The sequence below is a fragment of the Gossypium arboreum genome, chromosome 4 (genome assembly GCF_025698485.1).
Source record: "Gossypium arboreum isolate Shixiya-1 chromosome 4, ASM2569848v2, whole genome shotgun sequence".
NCBI classification, from domain to species: Eukaryota; Viridiplantae; Streptophyta; class Magnoliopsida; order Malvales; family Malvaceae; genus Gossypium; species Gossypium arboreum.
The window spans coordinates 17363777-17375802 of record NC_069073.1 but is presented as its reverse complement, the minus strand read 5'-3'; the positions used below and the strand labels follow the sequence as shown (position 1 = coordinate 17375802).

Sequence of the window (12026 nt, the reverse complement as noted above, 5' to 3'; positions counted from 1 at the left end):
ATATGGCACAGGGTGCATGATATGACATTTCTTCAACTTTCATCCGCCATTACATCCCTCCATACTCCTCATACCATTCATTTTCACGACTGAGATAAAACAAGCAATCAACTAAACATATTGTTAATAACACAAAACAGATCATACCAAATATATCACCTATCAAACCATATCAATGATAACCTCTTTAGCAATTACCTTACCAATAACAGTCTATCAAAACCACAGACTTATCATTGATATGGTTTACATGCTTCGATATATCACCTATCAAACCATATCAATGATAACCTCTTCAGTAATTACCTTACCAGTAACAGTCTATCAAAACCACTGACTTACTGGTATAAGACTCAACACTTTACATTCTTAATAGTACAACAATATCCCACAACAACACCATACTGATATATAATACAAACATTGAAGATTTGAGTTTAGAAACTCACTAGTAAAATACCTGAAAGCTGATATTAACTACAAATGCTTAATTTTTCCTTTATCACTTGAGTCTCCTCTTTCTCGGTTAGCTAAGCACAACAACCACATCAGAATCAAAACGAAGGCATACATGTGTGACACCCCTTACCCCTATTCAATGTCGGAACAGGGTACGAGGCATTACCGGACTTGTCACACGATCAAACATACAATTTCAGGTTATACATTTGCATCCAAATTAAAACTTTTTGCATTCAATCATAAAGTCCCTAATACAAGCCTACGAGGCCCAAAGCATGCATTGGAAGTGGTTTGGGACTAAACTGAGAACTTTAGAAAATTTTTCACTAAACAGGGGTCACACGCTTGTGTGGATATAGGACACGCCCATGTGGGTAGGCCGTGTGGTCACACACGCCTGTGTCCCGACCTCGTGTAACTCTCTGTTTGTCAACCAAGAATAAATTGAAGACACACGGCCAAGTCACACTCCCGTGTGCTAGGCCGTGTGGTCAATTTAAAATTTATGATTTTTCATTAAATAGGTGCAGACTTTACACGCCCAGGACACACGCCCATGTCCAAGGCTGTGACCCTCACACGGCCGTGTCTCTACCCGTGTACTCAATATTGGGCATTCTGTTTTACAAAAATTAGGGTGCAAGGGACACACGGCCTAAACACATGCCCGTGGGGCAAGCCGCGTGTCAGACACGGCCTAGACACACGCCCGTGTGTCTACCTGTGTAGACAAAAATAAGACTATTTACTAAGCTATTTTGCTACCTTTTAATGCACACACCTACACAATATAACATAGCACCAATCCAAGGATATACATACAACTAAAATCCACAACAAGACATCAACACATCATTCATGAAATGCATCATTATGTAAATATACTTATAATCAATATTGGCTCATTTCAAATGGCCTTATACAAAATGAACTTCTAACCACTATAAGCCAACATATTCGGCCAAAACAATTATGACACATAACAAAATAACCAAGTCCCTATACATGCCATAACTCAAAATGTTGAATTTATTGGTACCAAAATAATTGTTGATAGAGTGGGTGGATCTCTGACGGTTTCTGAGCCCTGAGCTAGCTTGGTGACACTATAAGACAAAGGAAAGGAAGGGGAGTGAGCTATATAGCTTAGTAAGTTCCTATACAAATAATAACCATCATAATCACACATTTAACATACAATTAACATGATGCAGATTAGCATGGATGTTATCAAAATCTCATAATCATTACTAATTCAATCATAATCCTACCAAGAGTTCATCACATATCGAGCTCATTACTTATAAGTTTTACGTACATACCTGTACCAACTCGTAAGATAACCTTATCCTTTCACAACTTTGACATTCCCGTTGAACACTTGGAATATTAACGGATACTCGAAAATCTTGCACACAAGTGCCATGTATGTAGCCGAAGCTACCTCATATCTCATAATACATATGGGCTCGTTTTTGAGCTATTCACGAGCCTGCTCATACAAGCTGTCAGTCAGGACGTAGCTACACAATGCTGCTCACACAAGCTGTCAAGTATTTGCAACACATGCCGGACTACCTAGCCACTGGTAGGACGTACGAAACCAGCACCCGAATTGCATAATCGCATATACACATGGGTTCCTAGTGACATGTCACTCGTATCCTATTCTATTCTTAAGGTTCAACCGAGATTTCTCGCTTGTCAAAACTTTGTCGAATACATCCAAAGAGTTAATCACAATTCATACAATATTAAAGCATTTAAAACATAAATATAACGATGCATTATTTACATATGAACTTACCTCAGTACAAAAATAGTAGAATTGGACCTAATCGTCAAACACTTTGTTTTTCCCCCGATCTAGGTCTGAACCTCATTTTTCTTGATCTATAATAACAAATTTAACTTATTTAATACTCACATTATTCAATTTAGCCCAAAAATCATATTACAAAAAATTACATTTTTACCCCTAATGTTTCACATTTTTACAATTTAGTCCCTAAACTAGTAAATTGAAATGTATTCAATTTCTTCAAAACCCAAGCCGAGCTGAACCATTTCATACTTATACCAGCCCACATTTTCCACTTAATCACACATGTACTACTTATTTTATAACTTTTACAAATAAATCCTTTTTGACATTTTTTATAAAAAATCACTTAGCAAAAGTTGTTTATCTAACACCAAACATGCATTTTCTACCATTAGACATCAAAATACACAAATATCTATCATGGGTAAATTTTTAAACTTCATCTTTCTTTCAAATTAGTCCTTGAAATAGCTAGATTAGGTTACAAGGATCTCAAAAAACATGAAAATCATTAAAAACGAAGCTAGAATGGACTTACAATCGAGCTTGGAAGCTTGAAAAACCCTAGCTATGTCTTCCTCTTAAATTTTGGCCAAGGGGGACTAAATTGATGAAAATGAAGACTTTTATTTAGTTATTTTGGCTTTATTAGACAAATGACCAAAATGCCCTTCATGCATGACTTTAAAATTTCACCCTACCTTATCCATTTTTGTCCAAATTAGATTAAAATGGTCTAATTACCATTTAAGAACCTCCAATTTAAAATTTCATAACAATTAGATATCTCTACTTCTAGAACACACATTTAGCACCTATTGCAATTTAGTCTTATTAGTCAAATTGGACATCTTATTGATAAAATTTCTTAATGAAATTTTCACACAATCATTCAATCATACTATAGACCATAAAAATATAATAAAAATAAATCTTTATTTGTCAGATTCGTGGTCCCGAAACCACTATTCTGATTTGGCCTTAAAACGGGCTGTTACAACATGTGTAAGAAAACCATGATTCATTTGCATGCATAGAAACTTTAAAGGTTAACTATGACATTAATCATCACAATACAATTTCAATGAATTAAATTGAAATCATCAATTTTCCTTCCTTTCTTTTCAATCAAATTTAATGTTCCTTATCATAATATTTCCTACTAAAGAAAACTCAGTTCTAATGTAACGAGACTAACAGTTGAAATCTAACTATTTTTCAAACAATCAATTAAAATGCTATAATTTACACTAGAACCTGTTTAAATAGAAAGATTTTCTAATTTAATACTCATAATTTTATTGGCACACCTTTAACATTTTCAGGTGTGACAAAGTCCAATGGGGGAGATACCTTGTCTTGGGTATTGAAGCGAAAGACTCTAAAAAGATAAAGATATGTGTGATTGTTCAGATCAATAATACATTGAACAAGACCCAAGTCAAATTTATTTTAGAACTGTTTATGGATTCATTCACTTGTGATATTCATATTGTGGCTTACCTCAATCTTAAGTATGTGACTGATTATGTGTATGTAACTCGTATGTTTTGATATATTAAAAGTTTGTGCTCGATTGGTATAAAAATCAAAAGTTAGTATGTTCAATATATAACTTGTATATAACATGACTTCACTTAAAATAGTGGAATCCATAACTCAATTAAAAAGTAAATGGTATCCTTTTACTGGCATTGTATGGATATAAATGTGGTCACGATTATTTATCTAGGATGAAAGAATGTTATTACTATTTGTTAGTAATAGTTTTTTTTCACTGTGAAAGATGCAATGATAGTTATGAGATAAATGGTACGTGATATTTGTGACAGGTTTTAAAGATTTATGAAAGAATCGTTCTTGAGATTAACTTTTTATCACGATTAAGGTAAGTGTACCTATCGAACAGTAGTATAGTTCAGCAAGACCGGATTGTCGAACCCAAAGGAACTACGAGTACTAGTATTTACTTCCTTTCTATTATCTAGCCTAGAAATTAAGAGGTTTGGTTATCTAAACTAATTACTAACTAAGAATACACAGAAAATTTTTTTGGGAAAATTCGATTGATTAAGACAATACCTAAGGAAAAATTCACCTAGACTTCACTTGTTATTTGACTCTGAATCAGACGATTTATTCATTTGACTTGATCCGTAGAAATCCCTAAGTTATATTATTATCTCTCTCGAGACTAATAACGTCTAACCCTAGGTTGAATAATTGAAATCTCTTTCTAATTAACACCCTAGAATTGCATTAATTCGACCTATGGATCCCTTATTAGGTTTCACCCTAATCCGTAAAAATCTTATCACCCTATCTCTAGGCGTGCAATCAACTCTGCTTAATTATGACAGATTTACTCTTAGATAGGGTCTATTCCTCCTCTAAATGAGAGCTTAACTTGAATCAATATCCTGGAATATCAAACAAGAATTAAGAACACATAATTAAGAACAAGTCAAATATTTATCATACAATTCAGATAATAATAACAAGATCCGTCTTAGGTTTCATTCCCCTTAGGTATTTAGGGGGTTTAGTTTATACTTATAAAATAAAACATCTCAAAAGCATAAAGGTAACAAAACATAAGAAACCCAAAAATCCTGAAGGAACTTGAAGGGAGATCTTCAGTCTTGATGATGAATCCAGCTTCTGAGATGGATCAATCGGCTTTCCTTAAGTAATTCATTGCTTCCTACTCTGTATCCCCCTTCTAAGTGCCTCATCAGGTGTTTAAATAGGCTTTATAATGCCTAAGAGCCCCAAAAATTAGCCTTTTCCGAATAGGGTTATACTTGGGCTCGGCAAGGACACGCCCATGTGACACGCCCATGTACGATTACTCCAGCCCGTGGTCAAGGCTGTTGAACAGGCATGGGCGTGTAGTATACCCATGTAAGTCGTGCTTCAATCCTGCCAAAGGGACACGGCCGTGTGACACTCCGGTGTGAGAAAGTCCAGGCCGTGTTGATTTCCCACGTGGGTCTATTTTCTCCGTTTTTGGCCCGTTTCTCGCTCTTTTTACTCTCCTATACTCTTCTAAGTGTAAAACATGAAATTAAAGGATTAGGAGCATCGAATTCACCAAATCTAAGGAGAAACCATTCATAAATAGGCTAAGCATGGGATAAATATATGTATAAATTACGGTTTATCAAATACCCCACACTTAAGAATTTGCTTGTCCTCAAGCAAAAATCCTCAACTCATAATCAAAATAAATTCTTCTCAATTTATAATCCCTATCAATAATATCTCAAAATAATCCATAAGTATTCATACATTGAAAATTCAGCTAAAAGTACATCAAAGTTTCAAACATTCCAAGTTGAGCATTTTATCACGAAAATATAGGTGTTTCCCCTCATCTTAATGATTACCTTTGATCAAAATATCACAGAGTTTAACATCCTCACTTAAGATTCACTCAAATCACTCAAGGTGTTTAAGGACATTAATAAAAGCACTTATTAGTCAATATGAAAAGTTATTACCATAGGCTTGCTTGAAAATCAAATCTCCACAACTATATATTGAGCTGATACATCAATCAAAAAGGTCTTTTTAGATGGTTGTAACGTGGCTTTGGTTAGGGGGTGTGGGCACAAGCTGAAAGAAGATGTTAGAATCGAGATTGAATTGAAAAATTACCTAGCTAGAAAAATAACTAGTTATCAGTTGAATGCAAGTGAGCTTCTTCTCAGAATATGGAATTAACACTCAAGCTCAAAAACGACGAATTACTAATAATATGTATCTAAGTATTTTTTTTAAGAGCAAGTCAAATATTTAGAAGAACAAAACATAACTAAGCAATTTTTTCAAATCAAATCTCGACAAAAATAGGGATCAAATTAGGGGATTTCAACAATAATGGGTTATAGGTTAATATTGAGGGTAAATCAATTAATGGCTTTGGTAGGTTCAAAAGGGGTTCAGTAAAGGTTAATTATGGAGGTAGGCTTTTATGGAGTGAGTGGGTTAAACCTAAGTGCCTTTATCATCTTGACATATCAAATCAAATGGTGTGGTCTTGACATGCATAATCAAGCAAATTCTAGACTAACAAATCAAAACTGACGCACTCATAGTGAAAGTGAGCATGAAAGGAATAAAATATGCTCTAAAGGCTCAAGATCTCACAAAAATTATGGCTTTTTGATGTTCAAGCTTGTGAATTTCAACTCAAAATAATACCTAAACTTAGGGAAACAACCTAAAAGTTTTTAATTCTTCAAAAATCAATTTATCATGCTTGATTCCCTAATGTCTTAAAGTTTAAACAATCAATGCATAAATACCTATGTTTTAATTCAAGACATATCAATAAAAATCATAAATTAATCAAAATTCATTCTAATAGTGATATGAGTGATTCACGTGAGAATAAGACAAATCAGGAATTTCTAATGATGATATAAAAGATCCCCCACACTTAAGATGTACATTGCCCTCAATGTACAAAGAAAGATATATTGACAAAGATAGATTTATAATCATAAGATAAGGGGAGAAGTGAAACTTCCTGAATGATGAATGAACTCATTGAATTGGAATCGTGGAGAGTAAACGGCCAAAGCCATGATGAGGGTGGAGGAGGATACTTCGGTGGTGGTAGAGGTTGGGTTCTATAAATGCTACGCCAAAAGAATATTATATTTCATGTTGGCTATGGTCGTGGTCAAGCAAGGCATGGCAGTCGTGGAGAACCTTTCCCAGTGAAGTTCCAAGTTCCTAAGTAATAGTGAGCTTTGGAGCTCTTTATAACTGTGATAGAATCAGGAACTTTTTTAGGAAATATATAAAGAAGAATAATTACTCGTAATGAAATAGCTGAAATTAAAATTTGTAAAATAATAATTAAAAAACCTAATAAAAATAAGCTTAAAGAAAAATCAAAAGTAGTCTTAAAATAGAATAAAAGTAACAACATAAAATAATAAATAAAAGTTTTTAAACATCTTCATCGCTGGATGGTTCACGAGGTAGGGGTGACGATGGGATGTGGAAGTGCTGAAAAATTACTGTAGAGTAGCATCAATGTTATCGAAGTGCTGAAAACACTACTTCTTGAATCGAGTAAAGCGCTCAGAGATGTCAGCGTATGAAGTCGCCGCATGAACTGGATGAGAGGAGGGTGATGGCTGAGATGGTGGGTCCTCATGACGTGGAGGGACATTATTAGTAATGTCCTCTGGATCCCCCTTCTTGGTGGACTAGACGAGGCAGTACTGAGGAGGGTAGGTGCCCTATCGTTTCTCGATCATCCTCATACTTAGCATGCTCGAGATGCCCTGTGGGGACATCTGGCCGATGAGAGTGAGGGAGGATGATTGGGCTGCTGTGTTGAGAAGCCCGAAGTACCGAGCCATTCGAGTGACATAGGGCCCGATAAAGATGACCCCTCTCCTGTACCGCTCCGTCTGGTGGCCAATGGCAAGGGCAATAAAATAGGGGAGGTCGATAATGTGCCCATTCGCCATACTCCATAAGAAATAGGTGTCGTAGGTGGTGACGACGTTGGTGCTCTCTCGTCTCCCTGTTAGAGTGTAAGCCAAGATGACGTGTAGATACCTCAAGGATGGAGGGAGAGTCGATGCCTTGGAGCGGCTAGGGTCGTAGGTGGCCGAGGCTGGGACGAGGTCCCTCCAGCATTTTGAGGGGTAGTAATGGATGTGGCGGTGGAGGGTGTTGAGTTCATTATCATCCATGTATTCCGCCGTATATAGCCCTAATGCAATCCCGAACTCAGGTACACTCAACTGGCGTACTAGACCACCAAGGCAGAACTGGACCGTTCCAGGATCGTTGAAGTTTGTCATGACAATTTGAAGATGGAATGTCGAGCAGAGTTCCAATATAAACTCGAGATACGTCGGTTTGACGATCTCAAAGAAGAGCCCCCAGGGGTCAGTCGTTAGGAGGGCTTGAACCGTGTCAGCCAATTGAATCTATTCGAGTGCGGCCCAGTCAATGCAGTGGCCCACACCTAGGGGTCGGGCCCGTAATATCTGATATAATTCCTCCTGAGGTCCCAAGGGAACCTAGAGGAACGGGTGCCTAATCTCCGTGGTAGGACCTAAGGATGACGCTGCTCCTTTTCTCTTCTTCGAGGCAGGAACAGTCGTCTTCTTACCACATGAGGATGACATTGTACCTGCATTGAAAAGTCGAAGTTCAACCAATAGGCCCTAAGAATAGTATGGAAAATCAAGGCTAAATATGAATATTTTATGAGATTTACTTACGAGATAACACAAACTAAAACCCCTAAATATATCAAGTCAGAGGATTATGGAAATAATGAATGAATGCATGTGGGTAAGCATAAATTTCATGAAAATAAGGAAAAATGAAAAAGTATAGCATAATGTAATAACTAAAATGACAAAAATTTTTATTAAACAAGCATGAGTATTTTAATATTCTAACTATGAATATTCATTCAAAGTAGTTCAATATAGCAGGGAATCATGAAATAAACAACATATTTAAAGAAAATAGAGAGAAAAGAGTAAACAAACGCAAAAGGAAGGAGCTTGGAGCATCGAAATCGGTGTTGTAGGCGTCGCATAGGCGTAGGGGGTAGGGCATGTGAAGTTGCAGCAGCTAGGGTTAGGGTTTTTTGGGGAGGAAGATGATGAATAGTGAGGGGTTTATATAGATTTAGGGCACACGGCCGTGGGACACGCCCATGTGGCCTAATTTTTGCCCGTGTGTTTCGCGAATTTTGAATTTGGGCGCATCTAACATTTGGCCCACGTCCGTGTTCTTTGGGCGTGTGGGTGCATACCCCAGTGTCGCACGGCCGTGTCTTGCTTCGTTCGTTTCTCACACCCGTGTACATAGGTCTACGCCCGTGTTCATTTTGACAGTGTCGACCACGAGTGGATGGCACAGGCGTGTCGCACGTACGTGTTACATTCTCAGTTTCAACCACAGTTTCGAGGTACGGGTGTGTCTCACACCCGTGTTGTTTTGGTAGTTTCACCCACGGCCATGTCACATGACCGTGGTAACTTATCGCATCCCGTGTTGGGGAAAAATCTTGCCCTATTTTTACACGGCTTAATGCACGTCCGTGTGCCTGGCCGTGTGGTATTTTGAAAATCTGTGTTCCATGATTCAGTTAGTATGTTAGATGTTAAAAACTAAAATTTTAAAGAAATTAACATTGTTAGTGCTCGAGTTGCCTCCCGAGAAGCCCTTATTTATAGTCTAAGCTCGACTTACCTCTCTTCTACATGGTCAAGGTGGTGCGAGGAGTTTACACTCCTCATCCCTGCTATCAACTTTATCAATATAAGGATTAAGACGGGTATTATTTACCTTAAATGTGTCGAATTTAGGATGAATTACCTCGACTGTACCATATAGGAAAATATTGAGTACCGTAAGAAGAATTTCTTCATTAGGTTCAGGCGTGGTAATGCGAGGATCTACTGCATCTAGTAGTACTTTGTCTCCAACCTTAAGTTGATTTGGTGCTGTATTGAGCTTGTCCTAGCTCAGTTTTGATTTATCAGGTGTTCTCGGTTTTTGTGTCCGCCATTCATCAAGCACCTCGATTTGTAACCTTTGTTCTTCATAGATAGGTCCTTTGTTGTTGTTTGAACACGGCTTATATGTATTCTTCGAAATTGTTTCCTGCATAGAGGATGTCACCACATGAACAGTACTAGTAGAATAATTTATAATACCACCTTCAATTTTTGATGTGTTACTCGAATTACGAGTTTAAAGGGTGATTGTTTCATCTTCCACACGAAGTGTGAGTTCACCTATACCGACATCAATAATGGTTCTAGCAGTCGGTAAAAAGGGTCGTCCTAAAATTAAAGGTGTGTTACTATCCTCTTCCATGTCTAGAACAACAAAGTCTACTAGATATATAAATTTATCGACCTTAACAAGAACATCTTCAATGATACCCCTAGGAAATCTAATGGTTTTATCAGCCAATTAAATGCTCATCCTAGTTTGTTTGGGTTTCTCAAGACCTAGCTGTTTAAACATTTTGTAAGGCATAACATTAATGCTTGCCCCTAAGTCAGCCAATGCATGATGAACATCTAAACTATCAATTAAACAAAGAATCGTAAAACTCCCTAGATCCTTCAATTTTTTGGGTAGTTTATTCTGTAATATGGCTGAGCAAACTGCATTCAACTCCATATGTGACGCCTCATCCAACTTTCGTTTATTTGTCAAAGGCTCTTTTAAAAACTTGACTGCGTTTGGCATTTGTGAAAGGGCTTCAATAAACGGTAAGTTAATATGTAGTTTCTTTAAAAGTTTAAGGAATTTACCAAATTGTTCGTCTGATCTGTCTTTCCTTGTCACATTGGGGTATGGCACACGAGGTTTATATTCTGTACTCATCGACTTTGGGTCATTTTAGCCTACCTCATTCTTACCTTTGCTTACCACCATTTCTGGCATTGGTGTTGCAACTAACCCTTCCCCATATTGAATGGCAATCGCATTGAGTTGCTCCCTTGGGTTAGATGCAGTGTTGCTTGGCAAACTTCCTGGTTGTCTTTCAGATATCAATTTAGCGACCTGACCTATTGAGTTTCGAGCCCTTGGATCGACGCTTGTTGATTTCTAAGTGCTGTCTCGGTATTCTGAAAAGGAGTTTCTGACACTGAGATGAATTTTGTTAGCATCTCTTCAAGGTTCGGCTTTTTCTCTTGTTGGTAGGGTGGTTGTTGAAAGCCTGGGGGTGGTGGTCTCTGATTCCCTTGGCCTCCCCATGAAAAATTTGGGTGGTTCCTCCAACCTGCATTGTAAGTACTGCTATAAGGATTGTTTTGAGATCGAAGATTTTACCCATGTAATTTAACTGCTTGTTCTCCATGTTGTGGCCATAAGGTGGATATTCTGAACTGCTTGATCCATCTCCACTTGCTTCGCACTGTATTACTGAGTGAACCTGTGAAGAACTAAGAAAACCCTCAATTTTCTTATTCAAGAATTCTACCTGATTAGAGAGCATGGTGATCGAATCGACATTATAAATACCGGCTATTTTCGTTGGCTTTGTCCTCATGACTTGCCACTGATGGTTATTCAGTGACATCTTCTCTATAAATTCATATGCATCTTCAGGTGACTTATTATTGATAGTTCCGCCAGCAGCTGCGTCAACCATCTGCCGAGTCAAAGGATTCAGGCCATTATGAAAGGTTTGAACCTGTAACCAGAGTGGTAACCCATGGTGAGGGAATCTTCTTAAGAGGTTATTGTATCTCTCCTATGCATCGTAGAGTGTTTCTAAATCCATCTGCACAAAAGAAGAGATATTATTACGTAATTTGGCTATTTTGGCTGGCGAAAAATATTTTAATAAAAACTTTTCAGTCATTTGCTCCCAAGTAGTGATTGATCCTCATGGCAACAAGTTCAACCACTGTTTAGCCTTATTCTTCAATGAAAAGGGAAACAACCGAAGGCGAATGGCGTCATCAGAAACGCCATTGATTTTAAAAGTGTCGCAAAACTCTAAGAAATTTGCCAAGTGAGCGTTGGGATCCTTGTCCTGCAAACCATCAAACTGAACAAATTGTTGTATCATTTGAATTGTGTTAGGTTTCAGTTCAAAAGTATTTGCAGCTACAGCAGGTCTAACTATGCTCGATTCAGTTCCTGTTAAAGAAGGTCTAGCATAACCATATATAGTGCGCAAAGGAGGATTCTGATTAATAGAAATCACAGAAGGTAGTGGATT

The 12026-nt window shown here is 37.4% G+C and overlaps 1 non-coding gene across 1 annotated transcript; it reads left to right on the top strand.

The window, feature by feature from the left end:
- Positions 1–11508: 11508 nt before the first annotated feature.
- LOC128292066 (small nucleolar RNA R71) lies at positions 11509–11615 on the top strand. The gene has a single exon (XR_008282051.1). It is a non-coding gene; the product is annotated as a small nucleolar RNA R71 (small nucleolar RNA).
- Positions 11616–12026: the final 411 nt, after the last annotated feature.